Source organism: Panthera uncia (assembly GCF_023721935.1).
Source record: "Panthera uncia isolate 11264 chromosome A1 unlocalized genomic scaffold, Puncia_PCG_1.0 HiC_scaffold_16, whole genome shotgun sequence".
NCBI classification, from domain to species: Eukaryota; Metazoa; Chordata; class Mammalia; order Carnivora; family Felidae; genus Panthera; species Panthera uncia.
This window is the reverse complement of record NW_026057576.1, coordinates 15,720,626-15,730,107: the sequence shown is the minus strand read 5'-3', so window position 1 is coordinate 15,730,107 and position 9,482 is coordinate 15,720,626. Positions and strand designations below refer to the sequence as shown.

Sequence of the window (9,482 nt, the reverse complement as noted above, 5' to 3'; positions counted from 1 at the left end):
GGGAGGCGGCGGTCGTTTGGGGGGCTGGGGGGGGGGCAGCGGAGCCGGGGACCCAGCGTCAGCGCCCGCCCGCGCGCGGGTCCCCTCCACGGCCACACGGAGCGGTGCGTGGGACGCGCATCTTCACCGGCTGTCCCTACCGAGCAGGGTCTGTGCGGACCCTGAGTCAGGCAACCGCCCGGGACGGAGGGCGGGGTTATCCTCCTCGGGGCTCGTCCGCCGTCAGCCGTGGGAACGCTAACTTCGTCCCCAGGGATCGGTGGGGGCGGGGGTGGGCGAAGTTCTCCTCCCCTGGAGCTCACCTCCCCCTCCGGGGCCGCCCCTCCCCCGCCCTCCCATGGCACCGCTCTCAGAGCATCCTCACTCCGCCCAGTTCGGTGCCAGCTGCGTGGGCTCTAGCTTCGTGCGTTTTCCTTGGAATGCTCCAAAACTCGGCAGCGACTAAGGAAATCCCATTGGATTTGGCCAGGCGTGCTCTCCCTGGGCATAGCACCCGCACCGCATGTCCTTGGATCGATCGCTCTTCAGCCAGAAGATTGCCAACTTTGCAGGTAAAGAGGGTGTCGCCTCAGAGCTCCATTTGACCGGAGCTGCACCTCTCCTCCTTTCTGGGATCTCAGTTAAGTTTCTCAAGCTGCCTGGGAAGCCGGCTCCCTCTTGGGAGGCGGACATCCCTGTGGGGGGGTTATGAGTTCAAAAGGCTCCCGCTGCGTGGCTTCTCTTTAAGGCTCCAGACCGGGTTTGTGAAGCTTTCTGTGGTTGACCTGGGCTGAGCGGGAGTTTGGGGATGCTTCTCTGCCTCTCCCGGCACCCAGCTTTAAAGCAGGGGAGAAGACGAGGAGTGAACCCCTGATGTGACTTATATGGTAAACAAAGCGGCTGCAGCCACGCCATGGTGCTGGGGAGGAAGGCTGTTTTTAGCCTTTTATGCGTTTGGGGAAAATGGAGATCTTGGTGGCCCCTGGGCGTATAGAAGTGAGCCCTAGACTCGCTGGCACCCAAACTGGGGGGATGTAGAAAGGAAAGTGATCAATATCCTGTCGATCAATTACACTCTGCGTCATTTTCATTCCGTATCAAGAAACAGAAACACTTTTACCAGTGTGGCTGGACCAAGGCTAAGGATTCCTATTTCGCTTGGCAGCTGAAATTCCAATTAAGCCAATGACCCTGTTTGCTACTTGGGTAAATCACTGAGATTCATAGCACAACTTGTTGTTCCAGCTGTGAACTCAGCTGCCTTTTGTGACTAGAAACTAGAGAATACTAGCAAGGGATGAAGCGTTTGGGAGAGACTGAAAAAAAGGAGCTCTGTCTGTATTCACTATGTTGCATCCACTATGATGCATCCTTGTTCACATGGTTTCTTAGGGAGACCCTTCCCAGTTAAATTCCACAGCTATAAATGCAGCAGGTTGCTTACTGCTTACCGAGTAAGCACCAAGCCAAAGGAGTGGGAGGAGGCAGAAGCAAGGCTTACTTGTTTTATTAAAAAAAATTTTAGAACAGACTTGTAAACTGAAAAAAAAAAATCTTTCCGGTCTCATATAATTTCTGGCTTTTCTATCATAGTAATCACAACAGAACATATTACAAATTCTTTAATAAAAATGGTTAACTAGAGGGTTTTTTTTTTTAAAAAAATAAAACTGAATTAGACAATGAGAGTAAGAAAGTGTGGGTGGATATGTTAAAACATTGAAAGCAACATCTCTGTGTTATGGTTTGCTGTTTAAACTGACATTGCAATACCTACTTCTATTCACCTGGACAGCATACCAGGAAACGTTTCCCCTTAAGTATTTATGACAAAGATTCAAGATATAGGGATAACTAATACTTAGGTATTAGAATCAAAATTCAGGTAAGACATTGTTAAAGAAGCACTTTAAAAACTATATTTGTGAATTAATGCAGTTAAGGCAAATGAGCACATCAGTTAAATGCACTTTATCAAAGTATTTTATGCAGATGATTTGTATTAATAAAGGTTAGTGCAGGTAGAAAAAAAGAAAGCACGTACATTGCCTATGAATAAGAAACCATAGACCTGGAGAGTCTTTCAATAGAGCTCTGATCAGAGCTCAGCTCTTCTGCCAAACTTGCTGTTGTGGAGTGAAGAGCTGAAAGATTTATGCCAAGAAAGTTACCTTCAAAGAGAAACGCTAACAGGTGATGAGACTGATACACAAGAGGTGCTTAATACTGGAGTGAATAAATATAATAAATATATCATTACATCAATAGATAGTTCAAATAAGGCAGGGTGAGATTTGTAATTGCAGATTTAGAAAAGTTCTTCCTCTTAAGAACTTAAAGACACACGAGCATTCATCAAAGCAGAAAGTAAGCTCTACAGAAGAAACGTCTCTTTAGTAAAACCTTTTGAATGTTAACAATGTTTCTAAAACTCTATGATTTTGAAAAATAAGTTTCCATTTACTTGCTTAATGGTTGTTCTCAAGGATTTATAAAAGGTAAATTAGATTTCCATTATTTGTAAGTTTTACAATTTTGTAATTTTTATGTTATTTTTCTGTTGAAGTTATTCCCAGAAGGTCAGATTAAAATGCACAGAAAAAACTAAGCGAAAATTAAAGTTCTACATGAATTTTATGGCCACTTTGATTATTGAAATGGTAAGAGACCAAACAACTTTTCGTATAAGATAACCTTAATTAACTCATACCTTACATAAATAGGAAATATCAAAAACATTTCTATTATTCTTTCTGATTAGGAAAAATTCAAATATCTTGTATATCTTGTCCTGGACACACATTTTAAACTTTTAAACTTAAAGCCTATTATAAGCATGATAAATTTCTATTGAAGTATAATCATAGCCTTTAGAATATACTGATTAACCCCACTGCATTAAAAATATTTTTATAAATATGTTGTTGAGAATACTGGCATATTTTTATAACTGCATGTTTAACCGCCAGGATGCTTTGTGGCAATTCAGATTATCAACATTACATTTAGCAGCTAAAAACTGAAATAATCTGTCTTTTCTAATTAATTCATATTTTGTAACAAAAGTGAAGATATGCACACATTTGTTCAGTAGTTAAAATTGTGAATATCAGTGCTCAAAGACATAAAAGATTTTGTAAATGAGGATAGATATACAAAAATTGCTGAACAGTATAGCTAGGACAGTAAAACTGTGGACTGAGTATTTTCTTAGGAAACGCTGAGTCTTTCACTTTTTCAGACAAGCTAGATGATGAGAAATATAATAAACGATTGCATTTTTCCTTCCCAAAATCATTATTGCCAAACGTTTTATGAGATTGGATTCTAATGTGCATCTTTACTTTCTGCACTGTATTGTCTAGACTAAATTGAAGCCAATGCTCTTTGCTTTCTTAATATCTATGGAAAACCTTCCATATGCATATTAGTTATCATTGAAAATGAGATCGAGGAGACAGCTCAAAATGAAAACCTTGTGTTTTCACCTAACTTGTGCCCATCACTTCCCCACCCCAAATTCACATTAAAACTGGTGAGTTCAACCCTGTTTCCAGTGGCCAGTTGCTTCTTTCTAGTGGTGATGAAAGATCGCTTCAGAACTCTTTCCTGTCCTTATGATTTTGACTTCTAATCCTCCCAGATGCAGTGAGATCTCACTATGTTGAGAGATTTGAGGATATTTTGATCAGGGATATAATATCATGGCTCTATCTTTTTAATCAGCACAAATATACACCTGATCCCTGTGAACATTAGTACTGCCAAAACCACTCTATGATGAAAAAATACATTTAGAAAAAGAAGCCATTCGTTCGCGAAAATGAAAATTAAACACACACGCTTTGAAAATGTACCAATTTAAAACTACGTGGTTCTCCAAACTCTCTGGGAAATGAAGTGATCTGTTTAAAATTTTTAAAAATCTCAGTGATTCTTCTGAAAGTTCAGTTTCATTTAAATAGGATATGAAAAAAGAGATAACTGTTTCAGTACTTGATCTGCTCTTGTAACTAAACTATAGATGACATCCCATTAATATTAGGGTATGTTTTGTCTCCTTTTAAAACATGTTTCCTTTGAAAATACAGCAGTGTCATAGAGTAATGGCTTCTTGAGGAGCTGACGGTGACACATGGGCAAACTTTTACACATACAATTAGAAATGTTAATTAAAATGTTAATTTAAAAATATGCCTGGATAGCTTTATCTAGCACACTGCATTCTTTTGGAGAAATGACAAGTGCCATGAAATAAATCAGATATGCATTCATTATATTCTGCCTGTAGTTTACTATTATATTTTTTAAATATGTTGGAAAATTCAACATAAGCAATTTCCTTGAACACATTTCATCAAAATTTAAAACTTACTTAAGACAGAAAACGGGAACTATTACCAACAAAGGTAAGGAGGAAAAAGAGAGAGGGCCAGTATTTATGGGTACTTAATGTATGACAGGCACTATTCTAGGAACTCAAAAAAAAAAAACCTTTTTCTCATGTTTATCTTTACATCTACCTTAAAGCTGAAGTATTATTACCACCTTTTGAAGAAGTTGAGAAGACTAAATCTCTAAAAAAAATCACAAAGCTGCTTCATGACAGAGTCAGGATTTGAATCCTTGTCTACTTGATTCTAAAAGTGACACTCTTTTAACTTAATTCTTATGGTTTTTAAAATAAAATTAGCAATCTCTTAACAAGATTCATAACTTCGCGGTATTCTTACGACTAATTAGTTCTTTAAGCTTTCAAATGTTTTAATATTGGGACATAAACACCTCCATTATGAGTTGCTCTAACAGTTTTGAAGCAGAGCACGAGATGAGCCACTCACATCAAGCAGGTATTCTCAAAATTATTTCCTTTCTTATTCTTGAATATAAATATGATATATGGAAAGAATAAAAGGGTTATTTTAATGGATAGATTTTAAAGTTATAATTTTTTTTCCTTAAAGGTCCTTAGATTACAATTTCTAAATAAAAAGTTCTCATTCAAAACTTTAAAACATCTCTAGACTAATAAAACATCTTTGTTTATAGAAAATACAATCATGTCAAGACATGTTAGGTTTATATTGCATTTTACCGATGCTGCATGAAATTTCTAGACAAGTGTTTTTGTCTTAATTTTTTTCTGAAATTTTAATTGCTTCCTTGTTTTTATCACCCCTTGGTATTTAATCAGAGGAGCTCTCATTTATACATCCCAGAAGACATCTATCAGCTGGTAACACATTTTAAGAAATTTGCCACATTTTTTTTCAAAGATATACCTGTAGTAAAAACCTATGTGATGATGTCTAAAGGCCTATCTTGAATATATGTAATACTATTACAAAAATTGACTTTGAAGTGGCATCCATTCAATAGATATTTGTTGAATATTAGTGAATAATTGAATATTGAGATGAATAAGCTCTTCATCTTTCCATTTTCTGGCAAAACTCCCTCTGTATATAATAAATTTTCCCTTAGTGTCTCCTGTCAAAATGTTTTCCAAGCACTCGAGTCTAGTTCACTATTACTGTCTCCTTGAAAGTTTCCTTCCTGTCTCCAGGTGTTGCCAGTATAAATACAAGCAAAGTTCTTGCTATATTCTGACTTGCAGGTGGGTAGAGGTCTGTCTCCTGAAGTAGACAGTAAACTCCTTTAAGAAACTCAGAAGATGCTCAAAAAATGTGTGTTTTGCACTGAATTAGGTGGTCATAAGTATAATGCTTTTGTAATTGAGCATAATTAACTTATTTCACAGTTTCATAATACCATAGTTGGCTCATATTTTGAGCATATTTGTTTATCGAATGATGCCAGTTATAATAATGACATTGCACTTGTCTGATACATGGAGTACCATATTATACCTATGTTACAAAAAAACAAATTCACTGTTATTCAGTGGATATAAGTTCCGGGTCAAATAGTTACTCCATAATGCTCATTTTCACAGGATTTACGTAACCCATTATATTAGTGTGTTTTAGTTTAAAGTGGCACTGTGCCGCAATTCTTAAGGGAAAGTTTTTGTTCCGTGATGCTGTAGGAAGTATGGTTGAAGTTGAAAGTATTTCTCAGGAATACCTACTGAACTAAAGAAAGCCAGAGACTTCTCTGGAGTGATTATATTAGGCAAGTCAAGTTGAGACTTCACGTCAAAAACTTGATAAGTACGTGATGCCCAATTGTGAGTGGCAGGAGCTTCTTGCTTTGTGTGTGTGTGTGTGTGTGTGTGTGTGTGTGTGTGTATCTTTTCATTCTACTTCACTGAGAATAAGATTGTTACAAATCAAGGTTTATGAAAAGTGTTCAGATACTCTGATACATTTGTCTTGTATTTTACCTCTAAATGATAGTCAGGAAACTACACAACTATATAAGCTAGAATCCTGTGCCTACCAGGATTACAGTCCATAGCATAATGCATTGTAATTTTCATTTTCACTGAATTAGTATAATTAGTGTTCCGTATATGCTCTTTGAATAGATGAACAGAGTCAATGAATGCATAGATGATTGGTCTGTTGCCAGCAGCTATGTTCAACCTCTGTATTTCAAGATGGTGCTCTTTCTAGTAACTGGTTACACACCATTATGAATCCCCAAAACCACAATGGAGGGATGAGAGGGCAGGCATGATACCTACATTGAGTGAAGAATGGAGAATCCATTGTGCTTTATCTATAATCATCCCCATCATTTGTGACAGCATAGGTATCGTTTTCTGTAGAGATCACATTCACGCTGGGTGGGATGAAGCTGCATATCCTGAAGACCACATCGGAGACTACACGGAAGTGAATTCTCTTCTGTGATAGTTGTACTGTGACAAGCATAGTTATCGGGTCTTGTTTAATTGCATCTAGAGTGATACATGTCTATATCTGCATTTAAGCATATACCAGCATTAAAAATCTGTGTTTAATTCATTAATTAAATATAAATTATAAAATTTAAATTATGTAAATAGGGAGGAAGAGAGAGAGAGAGAGAGAGAGATCTATGTAAGTAACAGAAAGAGTGAGGGACTGCTTCTGGGTGATAACTCTTAAGATAATGCCCGTAGAGCAATTATCAGAGATAGTGAGATACAATTTGTTAGCAGAGTACAGAGTAGCCCATAAAAAACAAGAGAACTTGTTTGCCAATAGCAGTGTCCCTTTAGAATGGTGAGATGTGTAATGAATGACCTAGAAGGTCATCTAATTCAAAAGTCTTTTTTAAAGCAAGACTTTCAAACCTTACTAAATGATTTTTTATAATATACTAAATACATATGTAAAATTATATATACACAAATATAGGATGTTTTATTGAGGGCTTATTTAATGCATGAAAATCACTATTCAAGGTGCTGAAAATACAGAGACAGATATTTTCCTTTTTCTTTAAGATCTCAAACCAAGGATTCTCATGAACTTCATTATCATATTCCAGTGTCCCATATTATCTTAGAGACATTGTGCCGTTTTATTGTCTCCTGACCTTTTCTTATGGGAATAAAGGACTCACTCAGGAACTACAAATCATACTGAAACAAATTTAATCTATATTTGAAATTAAAAATTAAAAAAAAAAAAAAAACCACTGGGTCACTTTGGAAGAAATTCAAATACATCCTCCCTGCCTCAAACTACTGTTTCCTTTAAGAATGGGACCTGGGTCTTTCAGCTATGAATCTACGTTAAATTTCCATGTATAAATTTATGTTAAAGACTGGCACTATTTAAGATGGTGCTTTCCTGTTATATGTAGGTACTACTAAATTACTATTCAAAAACTATGTAATTTATGAGATCAGTTGTTTTCCAAAGTCTTGATGGATTTATGGCCATACATATTATCCAATCCCCTTTGGAGTCAATGAAGCAAACCTAAGAGGAGAAGCCTGTTTTAGAGGTAGGGATATAGTTAGTTGGATCCTCAGCCCTACCTTTTACCTTGATACATAAAAGATCTTGACTCAGGATATTCTTGAAATGGTGGATCCATTCTAGAGTCATCTAGAAGTTCTCAGTATCCACTGTTGGTGTTTCCTAGCAAGCTCCTTTGTCTATAGCTGAGAATGTATTAAAAACTGAGAGAGACCATCTTTTACATGGTTTTAAATATTTGGAACAGAGAAAGGGACTGAACTAGCTACATTAATCTTTTTTAAAAACATTTTCTTGTGACCTACATTCCTAGGACTACCCACTCTTTGCCAGAATTTTTGCTTTCTGAGAGTCATCATGTGAAATAATCAGAATGCCTACCTCTAAGCCTCTGAGAAACTCTACAATGAAGGAGAAAGAAATATTTCTAAAGAACACTCAAATTTCAGGGTTATTATTGTTCTGTAGGATGTTAAATAGCTTTGTATCTTAAAAAATAAGATATGCCTCTATGTATGTGCTGAATAAAAAGAAAGTGTTGGCAAAGGGAAAAGACTTATTTGCTTATCTAGTTCATTTTAACCTCACAGCTTAACATTTTGATTTGTAATGTGCAAGCTACTTAGAAAGCTGAACAGCATATTTTCATTTACCACTCCAGCACGTTCTTGGACAAAGTGAACCAGCAAATGATTTTGCCCTTTCATGAATAAAAGAAGGTTTAATGAAAAAACATTTCATTATAGTAGTGCTTATGATGAAGAAATTTTTCCAACATATAAAATATCAACAACTTTACCCTGAAGAATAAAAGCTTATTTCTATTCTGTTGTACTTAGCAGTGAACCAACAAAAGCAGAATTCAAAGCAAAACTTTCTTGTATACTTACATACTTTCTTACTGGTTGTTACACTCTGTGATTGAAAGATTGGGTACAATTAAATATTGGAAAATGCCCCTTTTTAGATTAATAGTTAATAGTAATAATTTTGGGGAACAAAATGCAGACCTGTTTCATGCCATGATACTTTAGCCTCTGATTTCATTTTTTTAGCCTCTGATTTTTTTTTACAACATAGATATTTATGAAGTAAATATAGAGGCAGAGGTCAATCTGATTAAGAAAATGTAAACAAATCGAGTATTTGAAAAAACCCATTGTTGAATAATGTAGATCGATTTGAAACATATAATTTTGATTCATTTCAGTTTACTTAAAGGAAGTTATTTGAAAGCAGAACTACATCCTTACAATGCTCCTGGTCTTAAGATTCAAAGTAAAATCTCATCTATAAAAATATACAAGAATTGTGTGTGAAATATTTAACGTAATTCAAGAGAATCTCCAGCATCTCATAAAACGCGTGGGTACTCAATGCAATTTAGAAGTGTTTTAGGGTCTACCAGAATTTATTTTTATTATTTTAATCAAAATGAAATGGATATACAAGTACATCAAAAGGTTTCATATACCATTTGGTTCAATTCCAGTGCAACATTCAATAATACTTACTGTTTGCCCTCCATCAACCCTCTCCCCACAGACAGGCATCTTGTTTGAGACTGCACCCTCATGGACAGGAGGCTTGTGACAGGAGTTACTACATATAAATTCACATTCCCTG

The 9,482-nt window shown here is 36.3% G+C and overlaps 1 protein-coding gene across 1 annotated transcript in view; it reads left to right on the top strand.

Moving 5' to 3' along the window:
* The first annotated feature begins 323 nt into the window (after positions 1-323).
* The window catches only part of TRPC4 (transient receptor potential cation channel subfamily C member 4), a 195,889-nt gene continuing 186,730 nt past the window's right edge, over positions 324-9,482 (top strand). Inside the window, exon 1 of the mRNA XM_049646853.1 lies at positions 324-551. The gene's annotated coding sequence lies outside the window, so the exon portion shown is untranslated. The remainder of the gene's footprint in view (positions 552-9,482) is intronic.